Source organism: Passer domesticus, chromosome 5 (assembly GCF_036417665.1).
Source record: "Passer domesticus isolate bPasDom1 chromosome 5, bPasDom1.hap1, whole genome shotgun sequence".
Lineage (NCBI taxonomy): Eukaryota > Metazoa > Chordata > Aves > Passeriformes > Passeridae > Passer > Passer domesticus.
The window spans coordinates 9,228,028-9,251,145 of NC_087478.1; positions in this window are offsets into that span (position 1 = coordinate 9,228,028).

A 23,118-nucleotide genomic window follows, 5' to 3' on the forward strand; every position below is an offset into this window, starting at 1 on the left:
AATGTCTGTTTGGACCTCAATAAAGAATGTTGAAGTTGCTGTATTCCTTGAATATCTGAGGTCACAAAAAAGAGAATTCAATTTTATTCCTATGTTTTCAGATTCACATAAATTCATCAGATTGTATGTGCATACATTTTATAATTCTACTGCCAATGTACAGAAAAGAATGACAGGTTTAGTCTATATATATTTTGTTTTGTGCATATATACAGATACTTACCAACACAAAGTTTTCTTGAAAATGGTGGCAAAGTGGGTGTCAAAACCTCTGCTCCGGACTGGCTTGAAATCAGTGTTAAAAATTAATATCTTTAATCATTGTTAGCTATGGATTTTTTTTCTATTCCTAGCTATTAGTTCTTAAGTGGTGTAGGCTGATCAAAATTGATATGTCCCACAGAATAAACACTGTTTTAAATAATGCTTTAGCAGTGTGAGAAAATATCCTCTGTGAGAAAACATAGGGGCAGGAGAGTTAGGGTATCTGAGCAAGAGCTTGTCTTAAAAGTGTATCTGTAGCAATTTTATTCTTTATCCACCTTTATCTCCACATTACTTCCTAAGAATTACACATCTTATCACCCAGTTTTACTTATAGAAATATTATCAAAGTATTATTAAAACCTTGGTAGCTGAGTAGAGGAGGAATACCAAGATAACTACTCCCAACTGAAGAATAAAAATATCTCCAGAGAAGTCACATATGTTACTGTTAGATACTTCATAAAGCACACAGGACAGAACACTATGAAAGCTACAGGAAATCAGGCTTTATAAAACCTGCTGCTCCTGAAAGTGCTTATCTTACTTCCTGGCTGTGTACACAGAAATTCCCAGGGTAGACACTATTTAGCCACAACTCAGTGTGAAAAAATCACATTAGTAACTTAGTCACCTGCAGTGTCTGAGGCCAAGTTGTTGTGGAAACATTAACTTATTTTGTGTTAGAATATACAACATAAATTCAATATCCTTGTGGGGTCCCCTCCACAAAACAACTTTAAGGTGAACTCCATTTATTTGGAGAAGTTTTGTAGCAGTGAGTGCAAGTAAACCTTGGGCATAGGTGCTGGTAAACTTTCTAACATTGCCTAAGCAATAGACACAGCTTATCCCCTTTAGGCTCCATCCTCATTCACTTTGATATTGAAAATAATTTTTATTTTAATAAAAAAAAATCCTGGGCAAATGTAAACTTGCCATTAAAACTTACATCTAACACAAAGAAAAAATTAACCTAGTGCTTCCAAAAGGCTGGTTAACCATAGAATCATAGAATGTTTTATGTTGGAAAAGACCTTAAAAATAATTTCTTTTAAACCCTGATGTCATGGGCAGGGACATATTCCACTAGACCAGGTTGCTCAGGCCCCATCCAATGTGGACTTGAACACTAAAAGAGATGGCATCATCCCCAACTTCTCTGGGCAACTTGTTTCAGTGCAGCACTACCCTCACAGTAAAGAAAATATTTAGTTAGCTTACAGTTTAAAATTAAATTGGTATTTCAAGATCCAAGGTTGTATCCTCTCATAATAAAGGAATTATGACTGTGAAGAGATATATAAATGAGATTATTTGAAAGTTAAAACCACGTAAATAATTATTGCTACTTTTCAAAAATTTTATGTGTAATAAAGAGATTGATATGAGTGGTTTTGGGGATTTTTCCCTAGCTGAAAAACTGAGGGTCTGTAAGTCATTGAATTTTAGAAACAACAGGATCTCTTGTTCTAAGCAGATACGTGTCTTGAGACCTCTTTGCCCATGGAGCTCTTCTATGACTAAATCTGATAGGAATTTGCTTTCAGAGTTATCTTTAAGATATCAGAGAATCTTTTTCTCAGCCCTCAAATCCAGGTAGATCATGAAGTCTGGGATAAGTTTTTATTATTGACAGAATCAAGTGATCTAATTACTAAAGAGCTTTTGCAGTTGGGAAATCTTTTAAAAGGTGCTTTATTCTGATGACAGTTCTCTATGTATCTAGAAATGTAACAAACATTTAGAAAATGCTTTGCTTGCAAGCAGATTAGTTGTTCTGACTGATGTTAAAAAAGAAAATATCTATTGCAAGCATTGTCATAAATTGGTGGTCCCTTCTCCCTGCACCTGAAAGATCAGGCAGAAGATCTGAGCTTAACAAAGTTTGTCTGGGTGGATCTGCTCTCAGATAGGCTTGGACTGGTACAGCCACTGCTCAGGGCTGAATTACTCAGCTTGAAACAAGCACACCCAGGATGAATTTAATGGGATATTTAGTGATAAAAAATTAGTTGTTATGAAAATCTATTTCCATTTAGAGAACACAATTGTTGGAAAGGAGCTCCAGGAAGAAAAATCCATCTTAAAAATATGCAGATATTGTGAAAATAAAGGGACACATGGAAAACGCAGAATTTAGAAACACATAATCAATGCCAAACACTGATAAGTAGGTTACACTGCTATCTAAAGAACTGTTTTTATGTTTTACAGGTTTCCTCACTTGGAGTGCATCATGTCACTGCATGCTAGCTCACACCAATTATTATCATGCAGTGAGCTGTGTGTCTTTTTGTGTCAGTGGACTGTAAGGTCTCAGAAAAATTAAAGCATGTTGAGCTCTCAGAAAAATAAAATACAATGAAAAAAGATGAATTGGATACAATCCAGCTTGGAGATTTATTCTATTTTTTATGTGAAAAAAGAGTATGTACTTTATGATCCCTCTGGGTACAACAGTTCTTAAACCTTGTGAATTCTAATATGAGTGTATGAAACCATACAGATTCGAATAAGATTTATGAACAATGTACACTTAAAATTATTGTCTACACATAGCAAAAATAAAAGCCCATCTCATCACTAGTTTCTTCTCACCCTGAACTTTCCCTTTAAATCTTATAAACCTGATAAAAGAAGCAAGGGGGATGTCACAAGTTTAAACTGTTTTTCTATCATCGGGTCAGTAAGGTTTCATGTATTTTCAGAGAATTTTATGATTTACAGTTCTCACATTCCAGTCTGTTTATGAGTATAGCAAGGTCCCAGCGACTGTCACATCCATGAGTCACATTATTAATCCACTGCCAGACTCTGTTTGAACTGCTACACTTGTGAATGAGCCAGCATGAAACTCTTGGTTTTTGCAGACTGTCTGATAGAGCCTTAGTGAGTGAAAACTAAAGTTTCATAGACCTCAATACAATTCCAGCCAAACACAGCCACTGATATTCCCTTGATATTTATCTCAACTCCTATTGACTTATTAGGTGTCTAAACAGCAGTAGCATACAGGGATCAGAGTCACAGAACATGTATTTTGTAGAAATGCCAGAAAAATGTTTGGAGGTGACAGTGACAACAGAATATTTCTAGTTCATTGTGGTGATAAATCTTACAGAACGTCCTACATTCAATAATACATTTTAACAACAGTTTTTTATATTTGTCATATTACATTCTCTATTATCCAGCCATAGGTGTTAATAAAAATTTTACTAATGACAGCATGGATCTAGAGGCACACAATCTGATTACATTCCTCTCATGCAGAAATCTTTACTGGGAAACTCACAGACACAAATATTAATTTAATATTGGGCAAGAATGATGCTAAAACACATGAACACTATAACTGTATAATAAATACATTTTAAATTTTGGTGTTTTTTTTTTTTTCTCAAAAGACTGCTGAAAACTTATTCATGGAGCAAGCCCTTTTTCATTGCTGTAAGAAAGAGCACCATAATTGTTTCTCTGTATCAGGAGAATTTTGACTTGAATTCAGTAACAAAACAATAAATGCAGTCATGAAAATTAAGGACTGTGAGAAAATAATGAGAAAATACTAACCAGAGCAAATTACATATTTAGGAGCTGGTGGGGTCTTTTTCTGTTGAGGAAAAATATTTTTTAAAGGATTTTGAGGGAAATAACGCAACAGCTTTGTGACTCTTGAATGAAATTAAGGGCAAGATGGGGAAAAAACATAAAAATTCATGTGCTTCAAAATTCACAAAGTTTGAAAAGTGGGCAGTGAAAAGCAGTAATGAGATGGGAGAGGAAGCTGATACTTCAATCAAATGACGAGATGACAGGACATCCCTTAACATTGTGACTATTGTGAAAACTATTGTGACACTACGAAGAGGAAGGTCACAAATACTGCAAAATGGATGTGGCAGTGCAAGAGCTCTCACAGCAGGTTTGAGGTGTCGGCCAAGCCTAACAAAGGATATTTATTGCAGAAGTGAAGACGATGAAAGTCTGCACAAAACCTTTAACTGAACATGGATAGGAAAGGGAGATATCCTAGATTTGTTATATGGGAGGAACAACATGACTGCTTTGATGTTGGTCAGATGAGCTGATCTGGCATGCAAGTGATTATGGCTAAGGCCAGGTAAATCATCACCCTGACTGCCACTATGACTGTGGAAAGGCAGCCTAGAACATATGAAATTGGCAAAGGCAGGATCAAGCAAAAGGAAGAATGACAATTACAATTTGTACATTCAGAGTACGCACCTCAAATTCAATTTGGGGAAAAAACAAAATGTACAAAAAATACAGAGAGACAAATAATCATAGGATGATTAAGGTTGGAAAAGATCTATAAGACCATCAAGTCCAATCATAAACTCAACATTGTCAAGTCCACAACTTAACCAAAGACTACTGAAAATAAATAATAAAGAAAAGAGTAGGCAAGAAAATGGATGCTAATTTCAGAAGACTGGAAAGACCAAGGTCCCACAAAGACAAGGAAGACTTGAGAGGATAATGAATAAGAAATATAGGCACTTATAGAGGAGAAGGAGCAAGACTGAGGTGAGTACTTATATTGAAAATTTGCTATATCTTCTCTGTGTTCAGATATAGACAGTCAATGACAGGAGTGGGAGGTTCAAGGTGACTTAACTAAAACTGAAAATGTGTTTATGGTGTCCTACTTGACTTTGGAGTTACAGCACACAAAATCCAATGGAGGTTAACTCAGGCTGTTTGCATTCAGGTGTAATTCTTACCATTTGATTTGCAAAGTGTATGTCTCCATGTGAGCTATTTACACTCCTTTCACAGTCAGTGAAGAGAAATTCATACCTGTAGGAAACAACTTAGGCTGATTTATCTTTGATTTGGATGAGATGAGTTGGGTTTTCATTTTTTTTTCCAGTCATTGCAAAAGAAACATTGGGCAATTAGTTCCAACTTCAATGTGTGTCACAGAGCTCTAAATTGTCTTCTTTTGGCCAACAGAATCCCACATTTTAATGGATATTTTTTAATGACATTAAAATAGTCTCTTTGGTCCAAAACACTCTAAAATCATTTGAGATTTGTTTTGAAATTGCTGAACAAGTAATGTAGAATGAGACCATAAGAAACCACTGGCAGCATGAATTATGTCCCTTTACTTATAAATTGTTGCGGTCCTGAGGATATTTATGGCAGCATTGATTCAGGTCCAGAAACTCTTTTAGCTCTAATGGTCACGTTTGCATTTGATCATTTTGTGAAATCACAGGGAATTAGGGAAATACCTGTCACCACGCTAGGCAGTAGTAAACAGAAATTTTACAGGAAAAGACAGGTTATTTAATTTTGCTTATATATTTTTTCCACAACTGAGGGTCTCAGTTCTCATGTGTGTGCCCTTTCATATGTCAATGTACATATTTAAAGTTCATATAAATATATATGTGTTTAAATACACATGCCATTTATATTAAGGTTGCTTCTTTATTCCAGCAGTGATAGCAGAACCAAGAAACTCCCTTGATCATATCCCTTCTAACATCTGCTTGCCTTTTCATACATACCCATTTGGGACAAAGTTCTTTGAATATGTTCACCTTTTTAACTATTTCAGTCAGCTCAGAGAATACAGCAAAGGGGAATTTCATGCAAGATACCTTGACTGGAGAAAAATTAGATAAGCATGAATTATGACAGTTATAAAAATAGCAATATAATCCACCCTTCCTCTAGTGTGTATTTCTCCCTCTATATGGGCCCAAACTCAGTATTTAAAAGGAAGTTTAGGAAAGTAGATACTAATGTTCCAAATCTGTACTTGTGCTGCATCAATTACCTGCTGGGAAGGAAGGCTCAGCATGGGTGTTTGCACTGGAACGACATACTTGTGCAATTTATTTCCTTCTATAAAGCCTGGAGTGGCTCTAAGAATCCTTTAGCTTGTGACCTGGAAGAAACTTGAAGCTATTACAGTAGCTTTGGATTGCCAGGATAGCAGGTTACTGCCAGGCATCACTGACTCTGCCCTGCAATATTGTCTCAGGTTATTTACATTGGCTCTGTGCTGCAGGGCAAGCTGTTATTTGGCCATTTCCACCAGTTTTTCTTCACCAAAAAGCAATCTTACCCTCAGCTCACAGCACTTACAAAGCACTGCTGTTTTCTATTTAGGGGTAAGGGAGAGAGTTGAAAGCTTAGCCTGGTATTCTTCAGCCTTCACTATGCAGAAGCACTTCACATCATTAGCTCAGTATCTGCCAACACACTGGCACACTGCACGGGAATGCTCCTTACTTCCAAAAATAACAAAGCAAGAACAAGGGAAAAGCCTATATTTTATACAAAATAAAGCAAGCTTTAGTCTGTGATGTCTACTCCTAAGTGAACCCACAGAAAAATTTTCTTACATCTCTCAAAACAAAAAAAAAAGTTAGAAATTATAGAAATACAGGATACAGGAAAGCTCAAAAGGGACCATGGGTGGTCCTTAGTAGTCAGAAACCACAGGATTACTTAGTCAGAGAGTAAAGCTCTGGAACAAAAAACAAATCTCTGTGGCAGATGAGAACTTTATAACAGCCATAGTAATGGGGAATTCCAGGGAGGAGATTTGCGTAGCCATACCTTCAAACTCCAGATCAATAATAAACCAAAAGCTACAACTATATCACAAGAAAAGATCAGAAGATATTTAAGGCATCTTCCTTTATCAGAATGCAATTCAGATCATCCAACCATCCCTACTGACGCAGTCACAGGGACAAAAAGCTCCTCTGGAACTTGATTCAAAGTTAATATACAGTCACTCAATACAGAGTGCTTCAACAGGACATATTAATAGACACCATTACTTGTTTGATTTAGCAGAAGGACAAGAGTAATCTCCACCCAAATCTTTAATGTGCTACTGGTTTGATTTCTATTACTACTTTTCATTTCCTCTGAAGCTCTTTTAATTTGTTGGTTTGCTTTTTGTTTCATTTTTTTCTAAGCAAAGACTTACAGAAAACTTACAGAAACATTAAAAAAATTATTTGGATGGAATTGCAGAGTTTCTAATCCAGCCTCTTGAAGGATGGCTAAATTCAATGTTAGATAAAAAAAAAATGTGTTCTGAAATTTTCATAGGACACAGCTTCAACAAGGTCTCTACATGGGTCTCTACCATGGGCTTCACATGTGTTTTTGTTGAAACTCCTGCCATTTCTCTGGGTCCATCATTTTGGCTTGCTGATGTCCCGTTCCTCTGAAGAGCAGCCCTTCCCTGCTGGGGTTTGACACCACCCCAGAGGGTGCCACTTGTGAAGGAGGTGAAGCTGTCTTCCTGTCCCATTCTCCAGGTTTTCAAGGAATAAATTAAACATTATAGGCACTGCACCAACCCCATTAGGAACACTATTTGTAGCTCAGATTTTAAACAGTAGCTTGTTGTTCTATATACTTCCACTCCTTGACATTATGCACAGTTAAAGTGAGGTATTTCAAAGAATTGACATATCCCCAAATCCAGTAACACAAGCTGGTTTTCACCTACCCTGCAGTCCACCTATCTAGTCCATATCCCTTCTGGCAACAGTCTGACTACAGGGCTGTTTTGTGATACCACATCAAAATCACCCGTCTTGCTTCTATTACCCTCAGGATGTTACAGATATTCTTGTTTGTGTTTCCTTGTGTAACCTGTGCTCACACTGTGTGTGCTCTCAGGAATATTTATGTTGGTCAGAATTCAAAAATAGTTAGTTTCAGAGTAAAGTCTATAGTGATGAATGCATCTACATAACCAAAAGGTTGATATCAGCATTAAAGGTGCTACAGAAAGAATAAAGCAGAACTATTCCAAGAACACGGAGGGCTGCATGTCTAATGCTTAGATAGACAAACCTTCCAAAATAACCCTATCTTTGGCCTCTATTCATTGATTGTACAACAAAAAAATTTCTTCTTTACTTTTTACTATGTAGCTGCCCAAAAGAATTGCAGCTTTTTGCTTAAGTCTTTGTTTGAATATTTTTGTTTTAAACAAAGTAGTCAGCATTATTTTCTGAGCAGAGCATCAACATGAAGCTTAATGAGAAAGCCAAAAAAGAAAACAACTTAAAAACACGATCAACAAAAAAAAAGCCAGCCCCCCTCAACACACACATATGAAAAAGAGAAAGCAGCTGCTGAGCTAGATGCTCCTACATCTAGGAGAATGTATTGAGGTAAGTCATATCTTTGAATTTGTATCTAATCTGATATGGAAGAAACATAATTTATAGGAACTGTCAATTAAAACCAGGAGATGTAATGCAGTAAAAATTAACTCTTCTGATACTATCACAGCACATGTTCCAAACTAGATGTCAGTGCTGTGGCATGAAGATAGTTTCACAGATAAGAAAGAGTATTAAAACATCCCTTTAGGATAGTAGTAAAAATGCAAAACTGGCAAAACCTGGGGAAATTCTGATTCTTGACAGGAGTGTGAAGCATGTGTTGTGTATGTGCTCTGTATGGAAGTAGGGAATGCTCAGTGGAGCTCTGAATCCTCTCAGCAGCAGCCCAGACACTCTGTGAAATAAAAATCCAGACATCAGTCTGGCTGAAAGCATTGAAACTAAGCTAAAAACATATGTGATTACTTGTGTAGGTGACAAGAGAAACTGGAATATAAAGTACTCTAGACAGTCAATAAACCTGTCTTACAAACTTCCCTTTGTCCTCAGTAAAAAAAAAAGAACCCCAAAAAGCAACAAACCTCTCAAAACCATCCAAAAACTTAGCCTCAAGTGCAACTAAATATAAATGTCAAATATTTTATAAAACACAAGGTTAGTGAGGTTTTCTGACTGCAAAAAAACTACACATTCAAAATAAGGAGAAAATCCCAGCTCTGCACAATAACCATGCTTCCTATCTGCTCCTGCAGTTAACACATTAAAGATTTTTTGGTGCATCATTAATGTGTGTTCTCCAAACAGGGTTTGGATGACCTGTGGCAACTGTGACATCTAGCCTCTCAGTCTTGGAACAATGTGCTACATGATCTTGGAAGGCTGAAACAGCAGAATCCTTTATCATCATAAACCTCCAGATATTAGATACAGATAAGAGTAGTTTTGCATTAAAAGACTTTACTATTATTTGGCCAACTTTTTTCCTTTTTTTTTTTCTCCACAGCTTTCAATTAAAAAGGTTGTAAGAGGGAAGGGAAAAGAACAAGAAAATTGTGTTTTTCATAATGTCTACAGGTATCCTTAGCAAAGAGTGTAAGGATGTGCTGCTGAACAGCATTTGTAATTATTACAATGAAAAGAAATGGTACCACTACTACTTTGAAGAAGCAGCTGCTAGTACCTTCATCATAATTGCCATGAGTGCTTTTCAAAGGGAGATGATGTAAATATTCCATATGCACTAAATTACATTAATACAACAACTGACAAGCCAACCTGAGATACTTGCCACAAGTAATAACACATTTAAAGTTCAAAAGTAGTTCTTCCAGTTTCTATAAAAAGAAAGGTCCTTGGTGATCATAGAATAAGGCTCAAAAAAATCTAGAACGTTTTAAGACGAAGCCTAGAAGCTGCTGCAAAAACTTCACTCTAGTAACAAAGGAGAAGGAGAAGCTCAGTGTGTGTTACCCTACAACCCAGGCTGTCATTCCTGCAAGAGCAGCTGGGCTAGGGACACCTTAAACTGTGCATGGACTACTTTTAGTTATGCTGGTTGATGCTTTTCCACATGTGAAGCAACAACCACCTCTTGACACAAACCTTCTTTTCAAACTGAGGACTAGGTTTTTCTGAAAGGGGATATATTGAAAAATTGATGCACAAACTCATGGTGTTGTTAGTCCCCTCTCTGCAGATGTTCCAGAACTTGCCACATCATAGATAATGTGTCTCACCTGGCAGTTAGGCAAAGCTGATCTGACAGATTGAGGGCAGTCAGAGGGCAGAAAAGATAATTACATAGATAGGCCATTATAAAAGAAATGAAGCAATAAAAACAACCTTGTAATGCATAGATCCTCAAACAACAGCACAGTGCTAGAAGCTAAGCAATATACTAGAATAAGAACAGTTAGAAAAGTAAATTGTGCCAGATTTTGCCTCAGAAGTTTACAAATTATCTGTTCTACCTTCATGGTAATGTTCTCCAGGTGTTTTTCGTGCTGAATACTGAGTTCCAGAAATTTAACTGGCTGCGTCAAACTACTATGCCCATTCTTCTGAAACTTTTCAGGCTACTTGAGTTAGTTTGTGTGGCATGCTGTGAAATCTGTTGTAATCAGAAACCACTATTTCCAGAGAATGGAAACTGGCATTGCACAAACATTAGAGCTCAGAGAGTGCTCTGTAGAGCAGTGAGAGATTCCATGCACCAATTATGTAGCAGCATATACATGGGAGAGGAAAAATCATCTCATTTGATTCCATGGATTCAATTCACTTTTAACACTGATTTGTGTGGTCTAGTGCAGATGAGAAATGCCAAATATTGTGCTAGTCCAAGTATTGTACCCTGGGTAACACCCAGTCTGAGGTGGCTTTAACTCTGAAAATGGTGTCAAACATCTTCTCCAATCTGATGTAAAAGACATAGAATCATAAAACCATAGAACCAGAGGATCTACTGCGTTGGAAGTGATCCATCAGAATGGAGCCCTGTGCATAGCAGCCCAAGAATCACACAATGGGCCTGAGAGCATTGTCCAAGTGCTTCTTGAATTCTTTCAGGTTTGGTGCTGTGAATGGGGAGCCTGTTCCAGTGCTCAACCACCCTCTGGGTAAAAACACTTTTCCTGATATCCAAACTAAACCTTCCCTGACATTCCCTTGAGTCCCATCTCTGGTCATGAGAGTGAACAGATGAGTATCTGCTTCTCCACTGTCCCTCATGAGGATATAGATAATGCAATGTGGTCTCCCCTCTTTTCCAGACTGAACAAACCAAGTGACCTCAGCTGTGCCTCAATAGGATTCCCCACAGACCCTTCATCATCATTGTGGCCTTACTTTGCACATTCTCCAATACCTCAGTGTCCTTTTTACATCGTGGTGCCCAAAATTGCCTTTAGGACTCAAAGTGAGGCTGCCCCAGTGCAGAGCAGAGCAGAACAATCTCCTCCCTAACCCTGATGCCCCCCTGGATGTGGCTGAAGCTCTGGGCTGCCAGGGCACTGCTGACTCATTTTCATCCAGGACCCCCAGGTCCCTTTCCCCAGCAATGCTTTCCAGCCTCTCATTTCCCATTCTTTACACACAGCCAGGGTTGCCCCATTCCAGGTGCAGAATCCAGCACTTTCCCTGGTTGAACTTCATATGGTTGATGATTGTCCATCTCTCTAACTTGTTGAGGTCTCTCTGCAGGGCCTTTCTGCCCTTAAGGGAGTAAAAAGCTCCTCCCAGTTGAGTGACATTGACAAACTTCCTCAGTATTCATTTGAGTCCAGAATCCAAGTTGTTAATGAAGATATTGAAGAGAGCAAGGCTGAGGATGAAGCCCTGCAGAACCCCACTAGTGACAGGTCACCAGTTTGTAAACAAGTCCTTATAGATTCCTTTATTAGGTGGATTTACACCGCATTTTATTTCAAATCAAGCACCTAAGGCAAAAATTATGAGAACTGTGAATGTAGTTTTCACTTGAAAACTAGTCCAGAAATCAAGGTAATCTAATTTAGATTTAGAAACCTCCAGATAAATGTCTAGATCTCTTTTGAAACCTTCAAAAAATTTGCCAGTTCTGATGCTAAAATGTTTTGGCAAAGAGCTGGCATTAGCTATTATTAGGTGCTACTGAAAGTAGAAGTCGTCTTTGGAATTCTTTCAAGAGTGGGATTTTATCTTTCCCCAGATTGTATCTATAATCTGTTAGATAGTATGCCAGGTTTCTGATGGTTGCTAAAAACTGCTGGAAGCTCAGAAAAAGCCTGATTTTTTCAGTTAAAAAGTACTGGAGATTTCCAACTGACCTCAAGCTCTATGCTGATATAATACAGCTTGTAGTTAACTGTCAAAATTTTTAGAGGCTTGTCTATATTTTTAAAATGTGTTTTATGGCATAAGTGGTTAAATATAGAGATATTTATAGGAATACATGTGTGTATATAGACTGGCTAGTCTATTACAGAATATATTGAAATAAAATTTTATGCTCATATATTGACTTAGAAATGCATTCAAATTTTCTTCAGACATTACCTCCTCCAGATGTTATTTTCTCTGATGTTTTAAAATATAAGCTGTTATAAACTATCCCTTAATACAGTATATTTGAATTCTTCTTAATTAACAAATTTTAAATAATTCATATTTAAACAATCTGTTTTATTTTTCTGGTTTGAGGCAAAAGTTTTGTAAATCTGATTTGGGATAAATTTTTTTGCAACCCAGCATGAGAATGAAGTGAGTTTCTAAAATAGTTTACTGAGGTGGATTTGGATATTCTCCTTTATTCTTCTGGATTTTCACTGGACAAATTAAAAATTTTCTAGGGAACTGTAATAACTGCAAGACCCCATCCTCTCTTAGCACCCTATTTTCCCTCACATATATCTCTAGCCTTACAGGTAGAGCTTCTAATACTATTATTCTAAACATAGCTTTTCAGATGTTTTTTCAAAGTGACTACTCAAATTAATAAAATAATCCTGTCTACACTGTGGATACCAAACCAAGTTGATTGTTTGGGGTTGTTTTTTGTTTTGTTTTGTTTTGTGGGCAATTTTTTGTTGCTTTCTTGTTGTTGCTGCTGGTTTTGTTTTCATGGCTTGTTTTTGGTTTTGTTGTTTTCAGGTTTTTTGGGTTTTTTTGGTTTTTGTTGTTGTTGTTGTTGGTTGGTTGGTTTTTTTCCCTAAATACAATGTATTATGTTAGTATCAGAACAGATGAAGGGCAGACTGGCTCCACACAGAGCTAAGCAGGGCAAAACCAGCCACATTGCTGTGTTGGCTCTGCATCAGCAGCATTGGCCATACCAGGAAGGAGCTCAGGGAGACTTGATGTGTTGGAGTGAATATCTCAGAAGTCAGAACTCTCTGTATTGGTGCCCAAACCAGGATTTCATCCTGACTGTGATATCACACCAGTATGGTTCCCATGGCTCCAGCGTCACTACTGGCTTAAGTTAATCAAAGTCAAGCAAAGGGAAATTCCCTCCTTTGTTCCCTTGTGCCAGCACAAACTCTTGTATACCTGGGTGAGGAGCCAAAGCACTTCTAGACAGCCAGAGACTGAACCAGGAAAACAACTTGTAGGCAAAGAAATACAATAAAATAAAATAATAAAACAGAAAAGGGAAATGATGGGTTTCAGCATTTGAGCATTTCAGCTCTGCTTTGATAGCAGAGATGGAGGCAAAAGCGGGGAGCAGACTGTGGTCAACTTAAAAACAAGCTTTTGCTTATCAGACCTCATGCATGGAGTACCATGGTGTCTCTGATTTTCCTGTGAGGAGAGAAAAGCTTTCTCTAGGCTTCCCATATATTTAGTGTTTTCCTTTCTTCTACATTGGCTACATGTGGCCTGTATGTGGAGAATTTTTTGGTAGAATTCAACACTGGAATGATCAGAAGAAAAACAAAGTGAAATTGCTTTAACTGAGCCATTTAGGAAAGAGTGAGAGCAGTCAGAAGCCAAGAGCTTGGTGAAGGCAGTCAGTAACCAGCCCAGAGAGCCAGAAGGTTTAATTGCAGTTTTATATCTGGCTGTCGTGTGCTAGGTTTGCTCAGATAAAGAGAAAGGAACCCTTTCAATCGATAGCTGTGTTAGTCAGTGTAACTGTGATGTAGGAAGGAAGTTTCTTTTCCCAAAGTAAATATAAGGTTATGGCAAAATTGTGTGATTCCCCAAATGGGTTGTTTCACACACTTGTATAAATCTACCTTTGGCTTAAGAATGAGAGTTTTAACACATTTTCTTAGAATGGTTTCCAAAGTGTAAGAAGATTGGGTTGGACAGATGTTGTAGGGGTTCCAGGTGAAACAAGCATGGAAATATTATCAATAATTACACAGTAAATAAAAAATCCACAAATAACTTCATCCTCTTTGGATCACCTGAACTGATTTATCTTTCTTCTTTTTATAGGAATCTAAAGATATTTTTATTATTCCTCTTTCAAGTCCCTAAATTACAAAGAAAAATGTAAAACATAACAAATTAAAAGGAAGTCTTTGAAGACAAATTCAGTTTTATACAGAAAGGCATTGAGGTAATGATAATATCTCTCCTTAAACAGCCCATTTACCTAAGTGAGTAGTTTTGATCTAAGGTGAGAGAGCTGCCCAGAGACAAAATTCCAGATCTAATGAAATTAAGCATATATATGGATGACCTCCTTCTGACAGTATGAAGTAAAAGGTCAGAAGGTCACACAGCAGAGCAGAAGGTAGTGAAATGAAACCCAGAATCACAAAGCTACAAGGACAAAGAACCAGAGCTTCTTTTGCTGTGTTCAACCATGCCAGTGTAAGTAAGCGCTCAGACCCAATATATATGTGAAAATGTAATCAAATTTCATAACATAATAAATAATTTCATGTTTCCAAATAAGTAAAAAAACCCAACACTAGAAAACTTTTCTACAGAAGTCTAAATCAGATTTTTAAAAAACATATTATTTTAAGTACACAATATAAAATAAAAAATAGATTATTAGAACATTATCTTGAACCACCACTGCAAGTTGCTTAGATTTCTTGGACACTTATAAAGGTCAGTTTATCTCCATTACTTGGAAAGGAAAATAGAATGTCCAAAAGGCTGTTGGGCACTTGAAAGATTAAGTGTCATAACATGGTAAGTGACAAGATGAAAGCACATCTTTTGGTTTATTTTGATATATATTCCTGACCTGCAACATTGGGTTTCAACATTTAAAAAACTCATATTGAATTATCTGTTCACATGTGCCTATTGGCCTCTCCAGATCATTTACCCCTTTTCTGGTGAAATATAAACCTTCCCACACTCCTTCTGTAACCCAAAAAACATAATATGATATTGTCAGATGCAAAACTTTTTTATTTTTACATAACCATCCTAGATGAAATACACAAAACCAGTTGAGACCTGTCACAGATCCAGCTGTGTTTACCAATTGACAATAAATTTACTGTGCAGTTTAACCACCTTAAAATGTGGTCTTCACCTTTCAAAAAAACGTGTGTTTGATTTAAATTTTGTTGAGGTTTGGGTTTTTTTGGTTTATTTTGTTTTGTTTTGGTTTTTTTTTTTTTTCCTCCAGACTACTGGAGGTAATAGATAAGGGATTTTTAGATAAATTAGATACCAGTTTTCTTAAATACATGAAAGTGGATCCTTCAGCAGCTTGATCCTCAAAGTAGCTTAACTTCAGTGCATACCATGCTAAGGGAGCAAATACATTGAAGGTACCTTAGGGATTGAGTGGTTACATGATTTATTTTCTGAAGGACATTACAGAGTCAAGGAAATACTCAAGTAAACCATTGCAATTCTTAGAGTGTGCAGTATATGTCAGAGATGAATGAATAATTTTCTTGGTATAGAAAATCAAGGGGACTCAGGTCTACTAATATTTCTGCAAATGTCAAAAATTTCCACTTCACTCAAATATTTAAATCAAAAAAGAGAAAGAGAAAAAATCCAGCATGATAAAAGCCAAACAGGACAGTGTTTTCTAAAGGCTTGTCTAATCAACATTTAATACTAGTGGAGTTTTTAGCTGTCCTTTTGGTTAACTATTAATTTACATTGCAAATTACAGTTGCTGCTTGTTTAAATATTACTTTTGCAGGGGCAGGGAAAGAAAACTTCAGGGATGCCATAATTCTGCAGAGTTTACAGATCTTTAGATCCTGGTGGTTGAGCTGATTAATGAACACATCTGTAAGTTAAATTCTCAGAGGCTCTTTCCATGCTGGCTGAAACCAGAAAATGTTGGAAATCTATTGAAAAGGTTTAAGATTCCCAGCTCAAAAATCCAAGGCACACACACTTGCCTAAGGATCTGAATGGAGTTATTTGAAACCAAATTGCTGCCACCAATCTATTTGTCTTCAGAGGCACAGAATTTGCCAGCTTAGGATAGGCTTATTTATAAGAGAGAGTCACATTGTGCTCTGTTCAGTCCAAACCACATGATAAGCAGAAGGAATAGAGTTATGGGTTTTTTTCTGTAATTTGTCCTTAGTCTGCTTTCACTTTGTGTGCGGTCTCATCACTTACAGCAATCAAGAAATATATTAACATTTCCAGTAGAATAAGGCAGCATGTGACTGGAATCTGACTATATTCCTGATGATTAAAGTAAAAGGAGTAGTTTAAATTCCAAATGATGCCAGAATCAGAGCAGGGTTGTAAAGACTACACTACTACAAAGAAGGAGAATGAAAAGCTAACATAATTTCAGTAGATAAAGCAATATTAATACTATAATAATTTACTTTTTTTTTTGTAATGATTTCCTGACATTAGTGACTTTTTAAATGTTAAAGCAAAGTTATTTTCCTTCTCAAATAAGCTTTTGGAAAAGGAAGAAGAAAGACTGGTCTAGTTTAATTGACCTTGTTCTTTGTACTAAATGCTTTTAGAAGGCAAAGCCAATCTAATGGGATGGTGGTACACAGGAATTTAGGAATATTTTCACACACTTAAATGCCTTATTAGTCACAGGCTATCTTATCAAACACCATTCTGAGTCCAATTCAAGTTTAAGATATGACTGGCTCAGGAGCCATGAAAATCACGTGTTCCCTCCAGAAGCTGTACTGTGTTTTTGATTGAACCAGACCATTTTAAGTTTCATTTGTTTATAGCTTTGTTCTGGCTACAAATATCATGAGAATACTTTCAGCTCTCAGGCTAAAGGAATTACTGAAGCAAGATTATTTTTATTTCTTTCAAGTGTGTCCTATCTTATCCTGTGGCCAGATAAATCCAAAAAGACCAATAAATTAACTGACCACATGCTTTCCTGTGAGAAGCTTGCCTTAACTTACTTCACATTCAAAACCCTATTTCACAGTCTCTTTCAACTTTTGATGATAGTCTCTAAAACTGAAAGAAACCCATCACCCTGTTTTTTATTCCCTCAATCATTTGAAGGTGATGCTTACCTGCACTGTCATGGCTTTAGAGAGAGACATGAATTTATCTTAAACAAAAGATAAATTTGAGCATGAATTTGTTGGTTAAAGCTTCACATAGAGGTTGACTAGTGTGTAATTTGTCTGAATACCTCTTTTCTAGGACAGGAAATATACAGGAAAAAAGGAGAAGCTATAACTAATGCAGCTTGTCTTTAGACTGAATTTCAGACCTTGGTCTGTGCAATCGAAAAGTAATTCTACAAGCTCAATTGCCAATATTATTTCTTATTGGATTTTAAGATAGGATGCTTTGTGTGAATCAGTACTTGCCTGGAAGGTCAGGGTGCTACTCACCATGATTCACTCTCATTTTCAACAAGTGACATTGGTCTGTTGAGAGATTGGTAATAAGATTTATGCAAGGAATTTACTATTTCAGATGTTTTGGATTATAAAAACAAAAAAACCCAACTATTATATATTTAGGAAAATAAATCAGTGGTCATAACTATGTTCCTCATACATTCTAAAAAGTTGTTCTGAATTTCTCAGGCTTTTTCCAGTGTGGTGGCAGGCTAATAGTGAAAGAAATCCTACACTTAATTCACTCACAAAAACCCTGCCTAATGCAAATGTTTCAATCAAGTCATGTTTGTGTTTTGACAAAAGAGTTCAAATTCAGCATTGATTTAACTTCACTAGTTTCTTTGGTCCTTTTGCTGAATTAAATTACCCAATTTAATTTACTAAGTGGTGCATTTAGTTACCATACAGCCAGATCCTGAAACCATTCCAGAATCTCATAACGGACGACACTGAGATGCATATTCATTTTTGGGCTGGTTCTTTGGTTCTTGGCCCAGCTTCTATTCCTTCATTGTTGATGAAAGATGACTTATTTGAGTAGATACAATATTCAGGCTTTTATGCTGTATCAGCCTTCAGTGTTTTGAATTCCTTCCAGCCACTAGTGGGGGAATAGATAAGGCATCCCCTTGCATATGTCATGGAAATAAATTATCTTTGTTTCTTTTATTAATTTTTTTTAATATATAACATACTGAAAAACAAATTAAAAGATGAGTGCTTTTTTTTAAGCCGTTGATAAAATTAGTTTCCATTCAACAGTTTGTTTTATATGTGAAATAATTTACACTTTTAATAAACACTTTTCTGTACTTTCTTCACATTGCTGCTTCCAAGACTGTTATTAGAGTTTGAGATTAGAGCAATTCATTACAAATCTGGAGAAAGTTGAGAGAACATCTTTAGAAAGACAGTCTGGGTCTATATTTATAAGGGACTATGACAAGTTGTCAAGGTAATGTGCAGCTGAGGGAAAATCTAAGATGCGGGCAATATTGGCTTGAGGAATTGAAAGGTTCTGATGTAGGAAACATTATTGAAGCCCAGTGTATTGTAAACATATTTAACTTGAGAAAATACAGAAAAATTTTACTTTAATAGAAATATCTCTTCCATACGAAAACAGCCTGGAACATAACAATATTTTCTGGAGACAGCTTAACAGTAGAGAAGATTCAGAGTAAATTGGACAAAAATTACTTCTCTTTCCCTTCGTCATATTCCAGATATGTCCCTGGGAGGATGGCTCAGTGCTGCCTTTGGTCATTTGGTAGAAGCTAACCTCTTCTAGGTCCCAGGATAGATGTGCCAATGTGAGGAGCAGCAAAGTGAAACAGCTTCTGAAAAAACATTTCCAGAGAATGAGAGAAAACAAAGTTGCCTGACTCAGAGATACTGCAGTTACGTCTTGCAGGTATGCAGTGGAATATCCAGCTGAGCCACCATTTTACTATAAATGCAAAAGAAATCACGTTAAAGGTTTAAATCAAAGAGTGTATAAAAGAAAAGCTGTAATGCAGAGCTACTAATCAAAACAAATTATTTTGGCTCTACCAAACCACGTTTCTTAGCTTATCTGTGTTAGCAAGTGTAAATTCTAAAACACAAGTCAGATGGCAGCAAAAACAAGCAAAATGCTCACACAGAAAGGATGTAGTGGGAATAACCAATTCCACCATGGCTTGATGGTTTGGGGTGACAGTATCTGAGTAGAGGAAGGGGATCATTTGGCCAGCTGGAAAGAAATGGAAAGGAAATTGAAAAGTATGGAAGGGTTTGGGGATGAAGGAAAGAAGAATTAACAAGGTGTGGAAACTCAATTGAAAAATTTGTAGTTAAATGATGAAAGCTCTTGAATCAGAAAATTTAAGTAAACTGAGGTGTAGTAGTAAAGGTAGAAAAAAGCTTCAAGATTCCATTAACAACAATCAAACAGTTATATAATAAAATTTTTTAGGAGGATGTTTATAAGCCTAAAGGTTCAAAGGAAAGCTCATCCACAAAAGGTGTCAGAGTCTTCAAATCTCCATCTGAACCATGAACACAGGAAACCTTCATTCCTGGGTTCTTTTTCACTATCAGGACAAAGTAATGTCAGTTGCATGGTAGTATCTTTCATAGTTTAATATAAATTTCTTGCTCTAAACGCTTCCTGGAAAATTAAAATTTCTCAATTTCTCTATAAGTAATGAAGTATATTTTACTGATTTTTGTTGTTATTGCTTTAATTTCTTGTGCATATTTTGATTCAAGAACTTTAATTTTTTTTTTTTTTTTTTTTTTTTAGTTTTTAATGGGTTTTTGTTCTCTTTTATTATTTTATTTTATTTTTTCTCCTAACTTTATTTCATCAGCACTATGAAGGAGAAAAAATTCTCTTCAAAAGAAAAAATCATACTCTGCGGTGTAAAGCAAAAGTTGGAGCTCACTATTCATGAACCATAGAGATTTTCCAAGATACCTGCCTCAGCTGATAGCCCTTTTATGCATTAAGCATAGTCCATAAATTCTATTTCAAAGTTGAAATTTACAATGGACTCCATTCATAAAACTGTCATGGTAGGTTTTCTGAGAGCATTTCACACTGATGTGCAGAATGCTTCCAAGCTGAGTAAAAGCTGAGTGGCTCATACATATCAAAGCTTTCTCCTTCACAGACAGATGGCCAACTTGCCATTGGGCTGAGGGAAGGCAGTGGGAGAAGTGTTAGCTCAGACATGCCAGACTACAATGAAACTGCTTCATAAACCTGATCTGTGCTCTTTGCTGCCTGCTCAGAACCCATTTTAAGAACGTGACCTAACTCACATTGAATCCACCAGGCTTCTGTAGAAACTGGAACACACCATGTGTCTGAAAAGGAGCACTTCTCTGGCATGGAGCATGACAGCTCATGAGTGGGAGTTTAGAGAGCATGGCAAAAGGAAAGAATTCTCTGTCTTATTAAATTTCCTCTTTGTTACTGTATTAAAAAATATAATTCATTTCATGCCTTGAAAAATGGTCATGTCTGACAGATTCATCATTGATAGAATTGCCACAGTTGTGACTCACGTAGATCTACAGTAATTTCTGGTTTATTCATTCCATGTTTCTTTATATTAAATAGAGGAGGACATGTATAATGTATCGATTGGGTAAAGATCATCACATAATGGCAGCGTTCAAAATCTCATTCTATACTGAATTTCTTGGGGTTTCTTGCTTTATAATTAATTTCCAGTGAGTTCCCTGTAACAGTTTTAATGATACTTTGCCTTTTTTTAAGAGACAGTGGTCAAAATTTAAAAAAAATGTAGAAACAGAAGATATTGTACAATAGTTATAGAAAATTGAAAGAAAGCATGTAAACATCTGCATTAGAACCCAAATTTCTACTCATGCAATCACAGAAGAAAGACTTGTATAATGTGGTTTACCCAATACTATTGATGTAACTTTAGAAATTCTAATGTGGATCAAGGTTGTTATTTTTCATCTTCTCTCTGATCAAGTAAAAATAAAGTGCCTGCTTCTTTGGTTCACAACCAGAGCTGGGAAAAACCTTGACTTAAACCATTCTAAATATACTATGATAAAACTCAGTAGCTTTAAAAATTTTGGGGGGTTTTCTTTTTAGATACAATCTGTAAATGATATCATTATAGTATTATGAGGATTTAATAATGAGAAATTTAATGAATTATGACTGGTTTATATTATTCCAAAAAAATGTGAACTTTCCAGGAATACACTTTGGAATGAGCTGTAGGAGTCTACTGGGTAGTGCTCACTTGCCATGCCACTGGATACAAAAGATACAAGAGGACAAGAAGAAAAGTATGTGCAGGAAGAAGATTTTTGGAACACATATGACAATATATGTGTTCTAGAGCAGAAAAAAATGCATCTCCTTAAATTGGTGATGACTTTTGTCATGGTCTTGAGAGAATTTTGATAAAAATTCTGCCCACTGCACAGAGTTTCAAACTCAGAAGGCCTGAAGTTTATCTGTCCTTTTACTCAGTATTTAATTTCATATAATAAACACCTTCAAGTTCCTTCAATCTTTCAGCATTTTTTTCTGGCTGAAATTTACATTCCCTGAAGTTTACAGTGTCTATCACACAATAAGTATTTTGAAATAATTCTGCAGCTTAGGCTTTAGGGAGAAATTTGTGATTTCTTTTACTTCTGTTTTTAATGCAGATGAGTAAGTGTGCTTGTATACGTGCATGTGTTTTATTTACTGTGTTGAATTAAAATTACATTCTCACAGTAGTTAAAGGAAGGAGAGATCCTGTTGTTTTCAAGTTGTTTTCTTCAAAATGCAGCATATTTCCTCCCAGACACAGGAAGTTATTATATTCCACCTTTATGAAAAACACCCTTATAGGTTTTCTCATAAAAATACTATTCCTACTTTTCCTAAATACCCTTTTGTTTGAGCATCAATACACAGGTCTTTGTCATTTCAATGTATAAACCCTTTTCAGGTGATTGTATGTGAATGGAGACTGTAAGAGATTTGGTTATTCCAAGTAGAGCATCAATGTACCTGGAAATACTTCAGTGTTTTGCTGGCCGACTACCTTTAAGTTCTACATATATTTTTATTGATCACAATGGCTTTGCCTGGATTTTCCAGGGCCATTTATAGACTTTTCCAAGTGCAATATGCACATTTGCTTTTCCTATAGATTTGCTTACCATTATATCTCCATTTTTCCTCTGATCCATTTACAAAACCAGTGTAAACTTCTGAAGTTCCTGACTTAACAAGGCATATCAGTGATGCTCAGTTTAAAGTAGTGGTTTAGCTGTATTCTTATTATTTTTCCTTAAACATAGCTTTCAGCTGAACACTCAGTGTTGAGAATAAGCTGTCTGCTAGTCCTACAGTAGGGAGCTGAATTCTGTTCTGTTTCACCTTCTTAAATCCAAGGGGAAATGTCCAGCTGAGCCATATCTCATTTGTTCGTTTTCAAATGGTCTCTGAATTTGATCCATGGCAAATCTTAATGAATAGATAGGGAAAAATAAATTAAATTGGAATGTAATGGTACATTTTACATTGGAATATTAACTCCTATGAATGCACCCTGTATGTGTCTTGCACATTTGGATGTTTTCTTGCCAAGTACTGCCTGGACACTCTGAAATAATGCACAGTTGAAAATGCTGTGTTCATTAAAATTTTTCAACTAATAATTCTAAAGGGCTAAAATGTAATTTAGAATTTGATGCTACTCTTGTTTAATCTATTGTTTCATTCATTCAAATGCAAAACTTTTCATCTGAAACCAATATTCTACATAAAACTCAGACTCTCCTGCAACAAATGACAGAGGGAGTTTCCATTCAGCATTGCATTAAAGTGAATAAATGTAAATTAGTAGTTAATTGGTCCAAAATGAAGCAATATTTAATTTTTTTAAACTTTTTATTCCACAAAAATA